Below are 18,359 nucleotides of genomic sequence, written 5' to 3'. Positions count from 1 at the left end.
TCACTGAAAAAAAAATTGAAGTGCTATAAATCCCAAACTCATATGTAAAAAAGAACTTGACAATGGTTTCCAAAAGATGGCAGCTCTCAAACTTAACACACATGTCATTTGCAAAATGAATTCATCATTCAGTGAAACTTCTTAAAATATATCAGTAGTTGAAAAACCACTTTGATCAGTCATTCTAGAGTAAAATTATTTTCTTATCTCCATAGATATTTTTAAAAGTCATTCTGATATGAAGAGGCGATATCAGCAAGTATGCTGTTAAAGCAATGTAGGAAAAATGTGAAAATACATCAAGCAGTGAATGAAAATACTTTCCTATGTTTTGTGATGTTTGTGGTATTCATCAGATTGTTAAATTTTGTCATTTGTTGTGATTTTGTGTCTATTCAGAGCATGTATATTTATAGCTAGTTTTGCATAAGTAATTTCGTGTCCCTTCGCTAAAAGAAGGTAATCCCAAATGTTACAGGCCGCTAAACAAGGCCCTGCCCCGGTGAGTAGGCTAGGAGTCTTATCCAAAACAGTGGAGATGGGAAAACAGTTTAAATCTGTTACCAGGCAGCACTGGCCATTGAAAGTACGTCGGCGTCTGAAACGGCGCAGATTTGGTAGCTCAGACAGCTGAGACACGGCGAGTTTCCCCGGGAGACTCGGGTCCCGAGAACCTGTGACGGGCCGTCTATCGCCTCCGATGTCGCCTGTCTGTTCCCGGGTCCCCACCAGCCTGCGGGCGGTGGGCGAGCGGCCTGCGGCGCTCATCCGGGGTCGCAGGTCCGGTTGTCCATGGGCAGGAGCAGCCCAGCGCCTCTCCAGCTTCAGCCGTCTTGTCGACCTCTGTCGTTGAATGCCGCGCGTTCTGGTTACAAGCTGCAGACTCAGTCTCTCCCCAACTTAGAGACGCAGCTTCTCAGAAAGACCCAGGGTGCAGAATCAGGGGTAAAACACAGGCAGGAACCTAGGCAGGCGGGTGGAGAGGAGGCCCCTGGTGCCCTTGCAGCACCCCCGACCCGGACGCCCGCCCCCAGCGCCTGGCCCTGCCGGCTCCCACACGGAGCCCCCGGGGGGCCGGGCCTCCTGCTGCCCTCGGCCCTGGGTGGACGCCCAGACTTCGTGGTGGAAAGCTCCCCAGTCGGCTGGACAAGGGTGAGAGCGTGGCAGGTGGCCGCACAGGCTCTCCTCTCGGACCTGCCCCTGGGGTCCTGTGACGGGAGAATGCCCGCACTTGGCACGTGTCAGCGGATTCCGTGCTGTGCCCGGATCCGCTGAGCGCTTGGGCAACCCTCCTCCCTTGATGAGACAGCAAGTCCACGCTGTAATATCAACCGTTGCAGGTTGAGTTTTCACTCATGTTAAGTCCACCGTGGCCCCAGGTGGCCGTCTCCCGTGGGGCAGGTCAGCCTGGCTTCCAGACACCCCGCGGTGGGTCCGCTCCTGGGCGGCTGCAGGCTGCCGGCTCCTCTGTCTCGGCTCGGTGCCTCGGGGGTGCTGCCAAGCGTGGGGCCCAGCTGTCCTGCACCCACTGTCAGCGCCGCAGCACCCACAGCATCCCCTGTTGACCGGACCCCACTGGGGACCTGCTGGACTGCAGGGGGCTAAAGGCGCTTCTCTGCATGTGGGGTTGGGGGCTGAGCCAGCAACACTGCTGAGAATTCAGCGGGTCACCCCCCTGGCTACTTAGAGCACAAGGGGCCACGGCAGTCTGTGAAAAAGTCGCCCTTGCGTGACCAAATTTGACATTTTTGGATTCAAGTTCTTTATCAGGTGTTTTGCATATATTTTCTCCCCACTTGTGGCTTGCCATTTTATTAGTCTTTCTCAGAAAAGATGATTTAAATTTGAATTAAGTTCAGAGTATGAGATTTTTCTTTTATTTGTATGGATTGTACTTTTGGTTTTATATCTAAAAACTCATCACCAAACTCAAGGTTCATCTAGATTTTCTCCTGTTTTTCTTTACACGTTTTGAGATACTCTGATTTACATGTAGCTCTGTGATATGTTTTGAGCTGATTTTTATGAAAGGTGTAAGATCCGTGGCTAGATTTACCTGTTTACGTATGGCTGTTCAGTTGTTCGGCACCACTGGAGAAACAACTGGCCCTTCTCCACTGAATTGCCTTTATTCCTTCGTCAGAAATCAGATTGTATTAAACTTGTATTAAACTTTATAAAGAACCCTCCCCCAAAGTCTCTCGGCCAGCAAGACTGTTCAGTACATATCAGAGAAATTTAAGGAACAATAGATGTATTCTCATATGCTTTTACCTTGCCTCTTAAAAGGATAGTATGCATTGGGAACTGTTACTAAAATAACTGCCATTCATAGTAACAGCTGCTTGTGACCACAGCCTTCTCAGTTCACAGAGTGTTCTCCCAGGAGACGTAAGCTCCGTAAATAAGGCAGGTACTTTGTTCTTCTCACTGCTGTGTCCTTCCGTCAGAGGCAGCTGTGATGCCACGTGATGCGCCCAAGAGCTTGGTGGAAACGGCACAGTCCTCTCTTACAGGTAAGACTGTGTAGGTTGCAGAGGCGGGACCTCCGCCTTTCAGACAGGACGTGCAGAACGCACGGCTTCTACACCCCAGCAGAACCGGGACGTGGTTCAGAGAGCAGGTTGTGCAGATTGAGGAGTGGGACTGCTCACTGCGGACAGATCAGGTAGTAAATTTGCACTGAAGGTTTGGTTGAAATCTGTATAGTGGCCTAGACTGGATTCTGAGGTGGTGAGGGCAGGAGTGGACACGCCTCGGTGATCTTTGCACACCCATGTTTGTTTGTGTCGTCCTGAAAGTACACGTGGGTTTCCTGGGCAGGGACCGATTGTTTCTGAGAGCAGTAACCAGGTTTGTTCCTTTGTTCTAGCTGTCCCCTCCTGCAGTGATGTGGTGGGGGCCAAATTGCCCTCATCGAACCATTTCTGGGGCTGTATTGTAGGTGAAGTGAAGTACAGGTTGCTCGGCCGTGTCCAGCTCTTTGCAACACCATGGACTACACAGTCCATGGAACTCTCCAGGCCAGAATACTGGAGTGGGCAGCTGTTTCCTTCCCCAGGGGTCTTCCCAACCCAGGGATTGAACCCAGGTCTCCCGCATTGCAGGCGGATTCTTCACCAGCTGCGCCACCAGGGAAGCCCTATGACACTAAACCAAAGGTATATTCTAGGAAAATTTCTCTCTTTTAAAGTAGTCTATGGAGTTTTCCTGCCTGATTCTACTAGTAGTTTATATATATTTTTTGTTGTTTTCAGAAGCTTTATTAACCCGTTAAACCCTTAGGACCAAACTGCCCTTAAATTTTCCTAAGGAGAAGGTAGACAGCCATCCAGATTTCTGCAGCATTGCCTCTTTGACCCCCCTTTCTTAAAAAGGGCCTGCCGCTGCTGCTGCCAAGTCACCTCAGTCGTGTCCGACTCTGTGCGACCCCATCCCTGGGGCTCTCCAGGCAAGAACACTGGGGTGGGCTGCCATTTCCTTCTCCAATGCATAAAAGTGAAAGTGAAGTCACTCAGTCATGTCTGACTCTTCGAGAACCCATGGACTGCAGCGTACCAGGCTCCTCCGTCCATGGGATTTTCCAGGCAAGAGTATTGGAGTGGGGTGCCATTGCCTTCTCTGTAAAAAGGGTATAGGTTCAGTTTAATTAACACTGACTTTTTAAATGTGCAAAAATCTACCTCTGCTTTTTTTTTAAAAAAGCAAATAAAAGGAAAACTATGGCATCATTCCAACAAACAAATACCAATAAAATGGCTACAGTACAAAGATCTAAGCAAGTCTCAAATACATCAGATTCATAATTAGAATATCACATAATAATTTTAACAAGAAAAAGCTTAATAATAGGTAAAGGAGAGCAAATAACTGTGTTAACTGTAATTAATCTTACAAACTTTGCAATATCATAATTGCTTGCTTTTGAATAATTAAATGTAAGCCTCATTTTTAAAATTAAATGCCTACTCAGCAAAGCTAATTAGAACAAATGCATTTATGCAAATTTATATCCTAGAATACCAGAGAAAACAGGAGACGTCTGTCAAGGATGAGTAAGAAAGTTCTGTTCTTTTTCATCATCTGTGTGATCAGGTGGCAAAGGACATGCACTTCTCTTTGCTTTTCCCAAGCCACCGCTTCCAGCCTCCTCAGGAATCCTATTCTGTTTTTCTGAATCTTTAGGGGGCAGTCTGAAGAATTCTCCAATTCCTTTTTGCCTCTTAGGAGTTGTAAGTGAGAAACCACCCAAATAAGGATCTGCAGGCTTTATGAACATGGATCTTTCCCCTGAGACAGGGAAAGGAATTTGATTCCCTCAATATAAATAAATTCTCAGGAAGAAAGGGGGAAGGCCTCCTGGGTTCTTGTTCTTTGGGATGTAACTAAATGTCTCCAGGAGGAGAGACCCCTGGAATATCTTCATGGCTCCTGGGGCTCAAACCCTTTTGAAATATAAGCACAGACCACGAGAAAGGCGAGTCTCTATGCAGTAACTTCTAAGGCCCGTCCTTTGTCCAAGGTCCCAGTAAAAATTGCTCAGAGAGCCCTAACCATGCAAAACACAAAAACATTTTCTCTGAAGTTTATAGTCCGATGCCCAGTCACTGGCATAACTCAGCCAAGAAGAAGCTGGCAAGTAGTGAGCTGGAATAGCGGAGACAAACTTTGGGCCAGAGAAAGGGTGAGGTGTGCGCCTCAGGCCAGAACGTGCCGTGATGCAGGTCCCGGCACTTCCCGGAGCTACCGTAACAGCTTATCAAGATTCTTACACACCACACAGGGCACCGTCTACTCACAGAGTTGCGCGACACCACCACCATAATCAGTTCGGAAACATTTCCTTCTCCACCAAAAAGAACCTCATACCCTCTGGCAGTCATTTGCCCTTTTACACACCCCTCCAACCTTCCCCCAAGACAGCCACTTCCTGTCTCTCCAGAGTTACCTACTCTGGGCCTGTTCTTAATAAGTGGGATTAAGCAGTATGTTGTATTAATGTTTTCTTTTGTGATTGACTCACTTCACTTAGCGTAATGTTCTCAAGGTTTATCCATGTGGTAGCATCTACCTACCTTCTTTTTATTGTGAAATAATATTCTGCTGTATGGATATCTGGATATACCATGTCTGATGTGTCAGTTTGTAAGTTGATGGACATTTGAGTTGTTCCCACTTGTTGCTGTTATGAATAATACTGCTAGGAGTATTCACATACTATTCACATGCAAGTTTTTGTGAGGACATATGTTTTCTCCTGAGGACATACATGGAAGTGGAATTTCTGAGTCATATAGTAAGCCCATGCTTAGTATTTTGAGGAAATGCTAAACTGCATTCCGAGTAACTGCAGCGTTCGACATCCCTGCCAGCAGTTTCTCCACATCCTCTCCAGCGCTCATTAGTATCTCTCTGTCTAAACGTAGCCGTTCTGGTGGACACGGAGTCGTATTGCACTGGGGTTTGGGTTCGCATCTGGAGCGTGGTTCATGTTCCCTTAGGAAGCTGTGTTCTGCTGCTGTTAGCTAGAGTGTTCTACAGACGTCTTTAGGTCTAGTTGGTTAGTAGTGCTGTTCAGGTTTTCTGTTTCCTTGATCTTAGTTTTTCTGTCCGTTACTGAAAACAGGGTGTTGAAATCTCCAACTGTTACTGTTTAACTATCTATTTCTTCCTTCAGTTCTCTCATCCGGTCCAAAATGCCTGTGTGCCGAAATTCTTCTGTTAGGTGATTGTTACATCTTCCTGAATGGACGGGCCTTTTATCATAAAATGTCCTTCATCTCTAGCACTTTGTCTTTGTCTGTTTTAAGATCATTTTGCCTGATACCGGTATAAACTTTCTTGTTCCTATGGTAGCTGTTTGCATGAGATACCTTTTCCTTTCAGCCTGTTTTATCTCTGAATCTAAATGACCTCTAACTTTTGCTTGGGTTGTTTAATCCGTCCACATTTAGTATTATTATTGATATAGTTTGATTTATGGCTACAAGTTGCACTTTTTTGTTTTCTATATATGCCATGAACTTTTTGTTTTTGTTTTTCTGTTCTTTCTTTACTGCTTTCTTTTGCATCAAGTGATTCTTTCCTAGTGTGATAACTTAATTCCTGCTGTGCTCACTGTATATGTGTGTGTCTTTTCCACATGTATCACTATGTATGTTTTCGGTGATCAGTCCAGCATGATGGTTTGATTTATATCATGCATCATAAAATAATGATTACCACAGTAGGTTTAGTAAATATCCATCATCTCATATAGATACAATAAAAAGAAAAATAATTCTCCCTGTGATGAAGAATTACTCTTAGGATCTGCTCTCTTAACCACCTTCCTATGTATTGTCAGTATCTTTTGAAAGTTATTTTCTTAGTGGTTGCTCTAGGGCTTACAATGTACTTCTTATAAGCATCTTTTTTGGGTTTATCCTAAATTATTTCCACTGAATTATCTCTCCTACATAGTTTTACTCCCTCCTCCCTTGCTTATGTTCTATTACTGTTATTACCTCTATGCTTGTTGCAAATCCAAGAATTACCTATTATAATTTTTACTTTATATCATTTTCTGTCTTTTAGAGAACCCATGGCCATAAAGTGAGGTGGGGATTCGGGAAAATCGTATGAAAACGGAACTGTGCCTCTCAGCGGACAGGGTCCCCGGAGCTGCTGCTAGAGGGGGACCTGTGAGCTTCCCCTTGACGACTCTGCGGCAAACGACCCCCTGCCCACCTCTGTTAGTTGGCAGCGTGTCCTGATCCAGCCCTTTCCCGTTCCCAGGCCACTTGTTCCAGGGGCAGTGTCACGGAATGACTCAGGGCGCTCTCATTTCTCCTTTGTTGAAGTTGTCATATGCTGGGCTGTGTACTGGGATTTCTCTCAATTTGGACTCCTTCACTTGAACTTAAATAAAGTGCAGGCAGAAACCTTGCATAGCTGTCTGTGGTTGTTCGAGAAACTGTGAAATGTCCAGAATGTGATGAGTTCAGAAGGCGGCCTGGGGTGTGTGCTGCGAAGACTCAGAGCAGGAAGCAGAGTTGAAACTGAGAATTGGGCAGTGACTTTTGTAGCTTAGTCCCTTGCTCTCTATGCTTCTGGACACGTTTCTACAGGAAGATGAATGCTAACCCTCTGACTTATGTGAGGCTTTTGAAATATCTTTCATGAGTGGAAGCTTTAGTAATTTTATTTGGTTGTACTCCGCACCAGTGGGCTGAGGAGGGGGCAGTGGAAAGCTGCCCCCCCGCCCCCCCATAATATATAATCAAGCTCTGAAATTTGAAAAGAACAATTTTCCTTTAACACCTACCTTGTTGGGAGCTGCTGGACTGGGCGCCTCTGTTGTTGGGGTCAGCATGCTGCCCAGAAGGTGTAACCAGCTGGCACAGGAAAGCTGCACTTTGTAAAGAAAGCAGAGGGGGCATCTCTGCCCTCAGCCGACATGCCCTGAGGACACGCCAGGGCCGCACGCTGTCGTCTGGTGAGCCTTGCTCAGGGCTACTGAGAGTTACTACTGAAATTAATGTGTTAAAAGCAACCTTCTCCCTAAAAAACCCACCCGCCTAAAACTGAGTCACGTTTTTCTGTTCATGTCTAGGTATTAAGCGGCATCGTGTGTGTGATATGCCTAGTAGCAGCAACCAGTCAAACTAGGTCACTTACCCAGTGTGCATTTTGAAGTCTTACCACTGGAGCAGGAGGTGGTATTTATCTGCCGCTATTTCCATTTCTCTGAAAAAGGAAAAAACAATTGCCATGGGCTTATAAAAATATTTGGCAATGGATCTCCTCAGAAACAGCAGAGAATGTTTAAAAAAATTTTTTTCTGAGAAAATAGAGGATGCAGAAAACTTGAAATAGAGTGTTTAAGCAAACATTATTTCTGCTTATTTGCAAACATTACTTTGCAAAATTTAACAGTCTGTAAAATGGCCAACTTTCTAAGAACAGAGAAATACATATCCAGTTGATTCATTATGGTCAAGTAAGGGTGGAGCAGGAAATCAGAGGACAGACAAAGGAGAAAGTGAGAAGAGAAGTCGGTCAGGAGACGGTGTGGAGGAGAAGGAGGGGGCAGGGCAGGGAGGGCGAGGGCTGGGAGGACCGGCTGGACGTCGGGGGCGGCGACCATGTGGGGCCAGTGCTCCCCGCGGTGGAAGAGCTGTGCTCCCTGCGCCGCTGGCCTCTGGCCTCTTCTCGGAAGCAGATGGTCAGCTGGGGTTCATGGGTCAGCCGTGACCACCACTCACAGTTCTCTTTTCTATTGGCGACTGCACGTTTCTGGATCAGCTGGCCACGGAAGCTTCCTGGGAAGAAATGTCCTCAACTGCTGTGGTGTGGACACATCAATCTCCTAAGCTGCTGGCTTGCAGTAGACTTTCCCGGCTCCGTTCTGAGGTTACTAGAATATGAGAGGCAGGGAGGGGGGTGTATTAATGTGTAAGGTTATTTTTACCAGTGATGGCCACTCCTCAACCTAAGTAATTCACAAAAAATGAGTTGATTAAAAAAAAATCTTCAAAATCCTCAGAGGTCTATATTTGTGTATTGAAAAATAAGTGAAATCTATCCTGTTAATATTTTAAATATCTCACTAGTATTTAAAGCCTGTCTGTGATATTAAATCCAGAGCCAAAGAGGCAAAATGTTTCCAAAAATGTACATTTTTTTTTCTCATAGAGACTAGCTCTTTAATTGTGTGGACTTTAAGAAGCATTAGAAATATAGGCCACTGTCAAATGCATACCTGAATAGGAAATTTTGCAGAAGATAATTTTGCTGTTTCTCTCCAGAGTAGCTGAATTTTCCACTGTGGTTTGGCCTCTGTGGTTTTAGAAATTATTTATACCCTAAGCGTGTGTTCAGTTATGTAATAGCAATCACAGTGTAGGTGTTCTTGTCCATCGACCTTTATTCAGCCAAGCTGGTTTGAGGTAAAACCCCACTTAGTAAGATGATTCAGAGGTGGAGTGCTCTTGTTAATTAAGTTTACCTTTATAAAAGAGATATGGAAACTTTAACATCAAAAACGTCTAAAGTGTAGACCCGTTGGTTAGTAATCTTAATGTTCAGACTAAGACGTCAGAGTGGCTGCCGTGATAATGCTTCCTGAGTGGAAAGATGGAAATTGTCAGCCAAGAAAGAGGAGCACCAAGGAAAAGTAAACGAAAGTCAGAACTGAAAATTTCAAAAAAGGAAGCAAAGTTCTCACTGAATGGGTTCAGTAGTGGAACAAGGATAACAGAAGGAGTCCCTGAACTCGCGAACAGTTCTACAAAATTATCTGGCTTGGACGACAGAGAAAAGACACAGGAAAGCATGAACAGGGTCAGGGAACTTTGCGACATCACCAAAATCTGTATCACAGGAATACCAGAAAGAGATGAGAAAGAGTGTAACAGAAAACATATTTGAAGAAATAGTGGCAAAAACTTACCAAATCTGGCAAAACATGGAAGCCTACAGGTTCAAGAACCGCAGGAAGCTTCAAACCGGACACCCCGCAACCTCACACCAAATTCATATTCTAGACCCATGATGATCAAACTACTGAAAACTCCACGAAAGAAGCCTCGAGGGCAGCCACAGAATGCAGTCTCTATCGCGGATCAAAGGTTCAGACGCGTGCAGATTTCTCATTAGAAGCGAGCTACACACAGTGACGGTGACTTTCAGGAAGAAAGGTCACCTCAAATGAAGGAGAGACAGGAGACCCGTTGGTGGGAGACCTGCTCTGAAAGACTCGCTAAAGGAAGTTTTTCAGACAAAAAAGATAAAGGATACCAGAGGAAAACAGGAAAAACCAGGAGTAAAGGAAACATCGGAAAAGGCAATTATGTAAGTAACATAGTAGACTAGGGGTTTTGAGTTTTTAAAATGTTTATGATTAAAAACAAAAAATAAAGTCTGTTGGGTTTTAGTGTATGTGATGTATACAGAGGTACAATACATAATAACATAAAGGCCAGGGGCAAAGGGACCTCTAGCTTTCTCCACACAACTGGAAGTGCTAAAAAAAAAAAGAAAAAACCAACCAAATTGACAAATTTAGCTAGATTGACCAAGGAAAAGAGAATATTCAAATTATTAGAGCAGAAATGCAAGAAAGGACATTACTTCTGATTTATAGGGGAAAAAGGATTGTAAGCAAATATTAAGAACAACTGCATGCCAACATGGAAAACGCAATGGCAACCCACTCCAGTGCTCTTGCCTGGAAAATCCCAGGGACGGGGGAGCCTGGTAGGCTGCAGTCCATGGGGTCGCAAAGAGTCGGAGATGACTGAGCGACTTCACTTTCACGCATTGGAGAAGGAAATGGCAGCCCACTCCAGTGCTCTTGCCTGGAAAATCCCAGGGACGGGGGAGCCTGGTAGGCCGCAGTCCATGGGGTCGAAAAGAGTCAGACACAACTGAAGCGACTTAGCAGCAGCAGCAGCATGCCAGCAAATTAATTAACCTCAATTAAGTGGGAAGTTTCCTAGAAACACACTCACAAGACTAACTCAAGAATAGAAAATCTGAATAGACCTGTAAAAAATGAAGAGAATGAAGTATTAATTTAAAAGACTCCCCAAGAGAAAAATCCAGCTAGGTGGCTTCACCACTGAATTCTACCAAGTATTGTTTTAAGATTAATAACAATTCTTCACAAACTTCTAAAAAAGGAAAAGAGGCAAGAGCACTTTCCAACTCACCTTTTGAGGCCAATTTGCTGACACCAAAGCCAAAGATCTCACAATGTATTGATATGAAAACGACTGACGGACATCTCTTGTGAATATGGATGCAAAACTCTCAGCAAGGATTTAGTTTTTGTTCAAACTAATGATTTCTTGATTCTTAGTTAAAAGTAACCATGATAAAAATCCATTTGATTTCCCATTTTTAAAAGTTTATTCTCCAGCTGAGTGACCTTGTGTTCAGAAAGGGAGAACGGAATTGGGGGGAAAACTAACTGTAGTTGTTCAGTTGCTAAGTCGTGTCTGACTCTCTGTGACCCCATGGACTAGAGCCCGTCAGGCTCCTCTGTCCATGGAATTCTCCAGGCAAGACTGTTGGAGTGGGTTGCCATGCTCCCCTCCAGGGGATCTTCCCAACTCAGGGATGGAATCTCCCACATTGGCAGGCAGATTCTTTACCACTGAGCCACCTGGGTAAATAAAATTTCACCAATTTATCTGAAAAAGCAGTTAAATTTCTGATTTTTCCTTAAAAGTACCTAAGCACTCTGACTTCAGTTGGATCTGAGAAGGAGACAAAGCAGCTTTGTTCTGGCCTAGGCCTGGTCTTGGACAGGATGACAGAGCAGGCAGCTTCCTTCAACTCTCTCTCTGGTCATTTTCCTCCCTACTGTCCCACGGCCTTATTCCTCATGGACATCTGGCCAGGCTCCAGATCTTTCTAGCAACCTCCAGCAAGGCTCGCCTTGCCCGCAGTCCCATTCTGAGACCCCTTGATACAGTCACATAGGGGAAGAGCATGGATCACTTGAAGGGCACGTTTGAGTTGAAATCTAATCCTCATATGCACGGCATGTATCAGGGCCAAGTTTCCTCTCCCCCGAGCCTCAGTCTGCGCATGCGTAGAATCGGGGGAGCGCCTCGCTGGCCGAAAGGCTGGCCAGCATGCAGGCCAGCAGCATGCAGCGCCCAGTTAGGGTCTCCATACGAGCTCATCGTCTCCCTCCTCACCTCTGTTTCCGGAGGCTCACTGTCCCCGGGCAGTACGTGTGGATGCTAGTGAAGGTCTGTGGGGGTGCCGCCGTAAAGCCAGCAGCTCTGGGCAGTACGTCTTCCAGACACAGGATGTGGGTCTGGAGTTAGGGCTTTATGTTTACTAAGCGCAGGAAGGAGTCCTGGGGTCCCATCTCGTCCCATCGCTTCCTGGCCGGGTAACCGTGGGGCTCCTCACTGTTCTCCTTTGTGACTTTGCCTCCTCCCAGGTGCGTGCGGGATCGGCGGAGGACCCACGCGAGTGCTTCCAGCGCACTGCTGGGGCATAGGTCGGCGCCCAGACATGGGGCCCGAAAGTGAGAGGGCAGCCTCTCACACCCTCTAGGGAGTGGAGCCCACTCTCTTCAAAAGGCAGGAGAGGGCTGACACGGCCCTGTTTTTAGCGCCATTGAAATGCACCTCTTGAAGAACGTTTCTAAGAAGTTAAACGTTTATACTGCTTCTCTTTAGGGAAATCTTCGCTTGCCTTTCGAGTTTTTGAAACCTGTCACTATGATCAGCCAGCCGGACCATGCAGGGTAGGCTAGATTCTGCCATGTCTCTTGTGTCTTCCAGACCCATGTCCATCCCAGGCCTGCCCCACAGCACCCCTGCTCAGGGAGGGAGCTGACCGCCTCCCCCCAAGTCTGGACAATCTGGACAGCAGACTGTAAAAGGACTCACCCAGACGTGCAATAGCTCTCCCGTGTCCTCACGTTAACTAAAGCAAGTGTTTGGTGACACCAGCTTGGTGGAGACTTGGCATCTGCTCTGAGCGCGTGAGCCGCTGTGAGCCCGAGCAGGGCGTCTGAGCAGGCCAGTCCCATCTGACCCGCGAAGGACGCTGCCCACCCAGCGATGCTGCCCTGGGGGTGGCCGGGGACACGGTACTCTCCCTTTCCCAGAAGAAAACTCCAGACAAAACCTACCATTTTGGAGTCAAATCTCGAGTGATTTATAGGAACAGCTTTTTTTAGGAACTCATGATCAGATAAAGATGGATTTGAAACTCTATAGACTCAGAGCCTGTGGTTTTATCTAAAAGGAAAATCTGAATATCATTGCTCCTAATAGAAATTATTATTATATTCAGTTCAGTCGCTCAGTTGTGTCTGACTCTGCGACCCCATGAATCGCAGTACGCCAGGCTTCACTGTCCATCACAAACTCCTGGAGTTTACCCAAACTCATGACCATCGAGTTGGTGATGCCATCCAACCATCGCATCCTCTGTCATCCCCTTTTCCTCCTGCCCTCAATCTTTCCCAGCATCACGGTCTTTTCCAATGAGTCGGCTCTTTGCATTAGGTGGCCAAAGGATTGGAGTTTCAACTTCAACATCAGTCCCTCCAATGAGCACCCAGGACTGATCTCCTTTAGGATGGACTGGTTGGATCTCCTTGCAGTCCAAGGGACTCTCAAGAGTCTTCTCCAACACCACAGTTCAAAAGCATCAATTCTTCGGTGCTCAACTTTCTTTATGGTCCAACTCTCACATCCATACATGACTACTGGAAAAACCATAGCTTTGACTAGATGGACTTTTATCGGCAAAGTAATGTCTCTGCTTTTCAATATGCTGTCTAGGTTGGTCATAGCTTTTCTTCCAAGGAGCAAGCATCTTTTGATTTCATGGCTGCAGTCACCATCCACAGTGACTTTGGAGCCCAGGAAAATAAAGTCTTTCACTGATTCCATTGTTTCCCCTCCATATGCCATGAAGTGATGGGACTGGTTGCCATGATCTTCGTTTTTTGAAAGTTGAGTTTTAAGCCAACTTTTTCACTCTCCTCTTTCACCTTCATCAAGAGGTTCTTTAGTTCCTCTTCACTTTAAGCCATAAGGGTGGTGTCATCTGCATATTTGAGGTTATTGGTATTTCTCCTGGTATTCTTAATTCCAGCTTGTGCTTCATCCAGCCCAGCATTTCCCATGATGTACTCTGCATATAAGTTAAATAAGCAGGATGATAATGACAGCCTTGATGTACTCCTTTCCCATTCTTGAACGAGTCTGTTGTTCCATATCCGGTTCTAAGTCTTGCTTCTTGACCTGCATACAGGTTTCTCAGGAGACAGGCAAGGTGGTCTGATATTCCCATCTCTTTAAGAATTTTCCACAGTTTGTTGTGATCCATACAATCAAAGGCTTTAGGGTAGTCAATGAAGCAGAAGTAGATATTTTTCTGGAATTGTCTTACTTTTCTCATGATCCATCAGATGTTGGCAATTTGATTCTGGTTCCTCTGCCTTTTCTAAATCCATCTTGAACATCTGGAAGTTCTTGGTTCATGTATTGTTGAAGCCTGGCTTGGAGGAGTAGGTTTGAATAATGAACAGTAGGTTTGAATTATGTCCCAGGCTTATGGTAATACATTCACTTGTTCAGGGTGCATTGGTGTGGAGAAGTAAATAAATAATGAACCCTGGGGTAGTAATGTAGCTAAAAGGGCTTAGCTTGATGTCTGGCTCCAGGTGGGTGCTTGATAAGCACTTAAGGGAGCTGCCCTCAGTGCTGTGCGGTGAGTTCCCTCTGTCCTGGAAGCCCGGGGGAGTCCCGGCCGGGACAGTGCAGTCCTTCTCAGAAGACTCAGTTTCAGGTCCTCACGTTGAGACATCATCTCCGTCAACCTGTGGGGTTTCTAACTGCGCCCTCCTGCCCCTGCCAGAGCTTAATGAGTGGTGACAGCTGTGGGCTGCCGCCCCTCCCGGCGTGCCCAGGAGGTCCGGATCAGCTCCTGGTGCGAGTTCCGGAACATCCCCCAGCGAGTGGTCCGCGTACGCCGTCAGCGCCGCGTCAGGAGTGCTGACTCTCGGGCCCACTCGGAGCCGCCGCACCCGTGTCTGTGCGTCGCAAGACTTCAGGGGATTTATGTGCTCACTAGAGGTTGAGAGGCGCCAGACTTTCAGAATTAGAAACGTTGGTCTGCTGGCCTCCCAGTTCAGAACAGGCAGTTACACAGCTACTGGATGAGGACTGCTTCACAAGTTTGAACCTTAATCTTCTGGCAGGAGGAGAAATGGCCTGCTTTCTTCCTTGCTTTGATCGCTGAAGACGCAGTCGGGGCTGCTCCTAGGACAGAGACGGCCCGACACGCCCACGTGAGATGCCCTCATCTCTGCTGCCCTGGCGCGTCTGGAGCGCCCACTCCGGCCGTCCTGACTCCGTCCTGGCTCAGGGTCCAGCGCTCGCAGCATCCTGAGTCAGGGGAGTGGCTATGCCCGCCAGCAGCAGCAGCGGCGAGAGGGAGTCCAGCCTGAGGACGCGGCCCTCCCTTTCACCGACTGCTCTGGGCTCTGTTCTCTGCTTTGTTTTCTCACTTTATGCAAATATCTTTAAATTTCCTCATCCCCGGCTCCTACTTTGCCCCTCCCTGTTGCCCCCTTCCCACTGGTAGTTACTGGTTTGTTACCCACAGCTGCGGATCTGCTTCTTTTTAAAATAAATATTCACTAGTTTGTTGTTTTTTCAGATTCCACGTATAAATGATATCATACTATTAATATTTGTCTTTCTCCGTTTGACTTATTTCCCCAGCATGATGCCCTCCGAGTCCATTCATCCTGCTGCAGTTGGCAACATTTCAGCATTTTTTATGACTGAGTAGTATGCCATTGCATGCATGTGCATAGCACATATGCTACATATATGTATATGGAGGGGCTTCCCGGGTGGCACAGAGGTAAAGTGCCAGTGCAGGAGACGTGGAGTCCATCCCTGGGCCGGGAAGATCCCCTGGAGGAGGGAAGGGCAGCCCACTCCAGTACTCTTGCCTGGGGAATCCCACGGACAGAGGGGCCTGGGGGCTGCAGTCCTCGGGGTGAGAGAGGCAGACGCAACGGACCGGCTGAGCACAAGCCCAGTGTGTGTGTGTGTGTGTGTGTGTGTGTGTTCACGTCATGGAGTGGTGTGTGTGTGTTCACGTCATGGAGTGGTGTGTGTGTATATTCACGTCATGGAGTGGTGTGTGTGTGTTCACGTCATGGAGTGGTGTGTGTGTATATTCACGTCATGGAGTGGTGTGTGTGTATATATTCACGTCATGGAGTGGTGTGTGTGTGTTCACGTCATGCAGTGGTGTGTGTGTATATTCACATCATGGAGTGGTGTGTGTGTATATTCACGTCACAGAGTGGTGTGTATATACTCACGTCATGCAGTGGTGTGTGTGTGTTCACGTCATGGAGTGGTGTGTGTGTATATTCACGTCATGGAGTGGTGTGTGTGTGTTCACGTCATGCAGTGGTGTGTGTGTATATTCACATCATGGAGTGGTGTGTGTGTATATTCACGTCATGGAGTGGTGTGTATATACTCACGTCATGCAGTGGTGTGTGTGTGTTCACGTCATGGAGTGGTGTGTGTGTATATTCACGTCATGGAGTGGTGTGTGTGTATATTCACGTCATGGAGTGGCGTGTGTGTGTATATATTCACGTCATGGAGTGGTGTGTGTGTGTTCACGTCATGGAGTGGTGTGTGTGTATATATTCACGTCATGGAGTGGTGTGTGTGTATATTCACGTCATGGAGTGGTGTGTGTGTATATTCACGTCATGGAGTGGCGTGTGTGTGTATATATTCACGTCATGGAGTGGTGTGTGTGTGTTCACGTCATGGAGTGGTGTGTGTGTATATATTCACGTCATGGAGTGGTGTGTGTGTGTTCACGTCATGCAGTGGTGTGTGTGTATATTCACATCATGGAGTGGTGTGTGTGTATATTCACGTCATGGAGTGGTGTGTATATACTCATGTCATGCAGTGGTGTGTGTGTGTTCACGTCATGGAGTGGTGTGTGTGTATATACTCACGTCATGGAGTGGTGTGTGTGTATATATTCACGTCATGGAGTGGTGTGTGTGTATATTCACGTCATGGAGTGGTGTGTGTGTATATTCACGTCATGGAGTGGTGTGTGTGTATATTCACGTCATGGAGTGGTGTGTGTGTATATATCCACGTCATGGAGTGGTGTGTGTGTGTAGTCACGTCATGGAGTGTTGTGTGTGTGTTCACGTCATGGAGTGGTGTCTGTGTGTTCACGTCATGGAGTGGTGTGTGTGTGTAGTCACGTCCTGGAGTGGTGTGTGTGTGTGTAGTCACGTCATGGAGTGGTGTGTGTGTATATACTCACGTCATGGAGTGGTGTGTGTGTGTTCATGTCATGGAGTGGTGTGTGTATACTCACGTCATGGAGTGGTGTATGTATGTATTCACGTCATGGAATGGTGTGTGTGTGTTCACGTCATGGAGTGGTGTGTGTGTGTTCACGTCATGGAGTGGTGTGTGTATACTCACATCATGGAGTGGTGTGTGTGTGCTCACGTCATTGAGTGGTGTGTGTGTGTTCACGTCACGGAGTGGTGTGTGTATACTCACGTCATGGAGTGGTGTATGTATGTATTCACGTCATGGAATGGTGTGTGTGTGTTCACGTCATGGAGTGGTGTGTGTGTGTTCACGTCCTGGAGTGGTGTGTGTGTGCTCACGTCATGGAGTGGTGTGTGTGTGTTCACGTCATGGAGTGGTGTGTGTATACTCACATCATGGAGTGGTGTCTGTGTGCTCACGTCATGGAGTGGTGTGTGTGTGTGCTCACGTCATGGAGTGGTGTGTGTGTGTTCACGTCATGGAGTGGTGTGTGTATACTCACATCATGGAGTGGTGTGTGTGTGCTCACGTCATGGAGTGGTGTGCGTGTGCTCACGTTATGGAGTGGTGTGTGTGTGTTCACGTCATGGAGTGGTGTGTGTGTGTTCACGTCCTGGAGTGGTGTGTGTATACTCACGTCATGGAGTGGTGTGTGTGTGCTCACGTCATGGAGTGGTGTATGTATGTATTCACGTCATGGAATGGTGTGTGTGTGTTCACGTCCTGGAGTGGTGTGTGTATACTCACGTCATGGAGTGGTGTGTGTGTACTCACGTCATGGAGTGGTGTATGTATGTATTCACGTCATGGAATGGTGTGTGTGTGTTCACGTCATGGAGTGGTGTGTGTATACTCACGTCATGGAGTGGTGTGTGTGTGTTCACGTCATGGAGCGGTGTGTACATACACCCCGTCTGCTCCCTTGGCTTTCCCCCAGGTCTTCGGCCGCGCCCAACCTCACCGTCCGCCTGCCCTGGGCCGCAGCCTCTGCTCACTCCCGTCAGGGGACTTGGTGGCCCCAGCTCCCCGAGGCTTCGATGCTGGTGCGTCACCTGCTCAGTCTGGTTAGGGCCGTTCTGCATTTTACCTGGAGCCCTGAGTGAGGGAGATTGGACCCGTTCTTCGAATGTGAAGCAGCTGAGGGTGTGCGTCTCAGCCTCTGGAGTCACGCGGTGTGCTATAGTAAATGCCAGCTGTTAGAAGCCACTTCCTCTCACGACTCAGGAAGCCTCAGGAGGGGCTCATTCCCCCCGGAGCAGCAAGGAGACCCCAGGTCGTTTATAACGTCACAGCACTTCTCAAGCCGTCAGAGAGCTTCGTGTGCAGGACAGCTCTGCGGCTGAGCCCTGCGGAGAGGAGAGCCCTTTGGCAGGATGAGTGGGCACGCGCCACGCCAGACCTGGCAGAGGAGGGGGAGAGGCGGCTGCCAGCCCACGGCGGAGAGAGGCTAGCGGTGAAGGACGCTGAAGGCCGAGGTGGGCTGGGGGTCCGGCT

Source organism: Muntiacus reevesi, chromosome 3, assembly GCF_963930625.1.
Source record: "Muntiacus reevesi chromosome 3, mMunRee1.1, whole genome shotgun sequence".
NCBI lineage: Eukaryota > Metazoa > Chordata > Mammalia > Artiodactyla > Cervidae > Muntiacus > Muntiacus reevesi.
The sequence above is the reverse complement of the archived record's forward strand: the minus strand, read 5'-3'. Positions refer to the sequence as shown.